The sequence below is a fragment of the Peromyscus californicus genome, unplaced genomic scaffold (assembly GCF_007827085.1).
Source record: "Peromyscus californicus insignis strain IS unplaced genomic scaffold, ASM782708v3 Scaffold_5__1_contigs__length_169319896, whole genome shotgun sequence".
In the NCBI taxonomy this organism is placed as follows: Eukaryota; Metazoa; Chordata; class Mammalia; order Rodentia; family Cricetidae; genus Peromyscus; species Peromyscus californicus.
Genome location: NW_026294573.1, coordinates 164760988 through 164762562, shown reverse-complemented (window position 1 = coordinate 164762562; position 1575 = coordinate 164760988).

Here is a 1575-nt window from a genome sequence, read left to right as displayed (position 1 = left end):
CTCTGCCACCCTCCAGTCCCACAACCGCTCAGACCCGACCAAGTAAACACAGAGACTTATATTGGTTACAAACTGTATGGCCGTGGCAGGCTTCTTGCTAACTATTCTTACAGCTTAAATTAATCCATTTCTATTAATCTATACCTTGCCACGTGGCTTGTGGCTTACCAGTACTTTACATCTTCCTTATCCTGATGGCGGCTGGCAGTGTCTCCCCCACCCAGCTTCCTGTTCTCTCAATTCTCCTCTCTGTTAGTCCCGCCTATATTTCCTGCCTGGCCACTGCCAATCAGTGATTTATTCATTGACCAATCAGCAACACATTTGACATACAGACCATCCCACAGCAGGGCTATATGAGATTGATCCAGTCTAGGAGAAAAACAGAGCCAGGCAGTGGTGGCACACACCTTTAACCCCGGTATTTGGGAAGCACACACCCTATTCATCCCAGCACTAGGAAAGTTGAAATAGGAAGTGAAATGACTGGGCAGAGAAAGGTATATAAGTGTGAGGAGAGAGAAACTAGACAACCTTTCAGCTGAGGACTCAGAGGCATTCAGTGTGAGGATTCCTGGAGACAGAATCGGCTGAGGAGCTGGCGAGGTGAGAAGTGGCTGTGGCTTGTTTCCTCTGATCTTTCAGCATTTACCCCAGTATCTCGCTCTGGGTTTTTATTATAAGACCATTTAAGATTCATACAACATGTCGTATACATTCATAAAAATCTCAAAGATTTAAAAATAATATTGTATTAAAATGTTCTCTGGGCCATTTTTGTCAGACACTAAAAATTCTTGTAAATTAATCTAATTATGCTGGCAATTTAAAAAGGTAACATTTTCTTTTAAGAGCCTAATATTACGTAGTGGCCATTGCTGATCTGTGTGTATTTATTTATACGCTCAGAGGCAACGTGAGGTGCATGTGAAACAGCAGTCAGTCTTTAATGATCTTTCCCCAGCTCCTCTTTTGAAATCTCCTTTCTCGATCTATGTTAAAAAACACCTCATTTCTTCTTTGTCCTTTTGGCCCTACTGTCCTTTGACACATTCTGTGTGTATGGCTTCCATGGGTTCATGACAGGGATTGTGCTGAGGAAAGTTCTTTTATTCAGGCATGGTTAGATAGCCTGAGGAGTAGGCTGGGAACTTGAGAGATAGCTGTGGTGTCATCTGCTTGCCAGTTGGAGGTCATTCCCTTCTGGAGCCAAAATCTCTGTGAGAAGTTGGCCAGAAGCCCTCAGTCTTCCCCTCCAATAAGAAACTGAAGAGAGATAGTATTTTCTGATATCCAAAGCATATTGCACTCAATCCTATGTCTGTGGAGTGTTGGGCTGACCTTGAGCTGGGACGGAACTTTATTCTGGGTGTAGCAATTGTGGTTCCTGTGCCAAGTAGCAGTTGGCTTCAGACACAACAAAATGAAATGTGAAGAAAATATATCTTGGTCAAGAAAATCCTTGCAAAGAACTACAAAATAGTGTAAGATAGCTGCTAGCAGATACTAAAAACAGGAGATAATTAAAATATTCTATAAATTGTGGAGTTTTTAAGTCCAAATTGTAAGCATTCC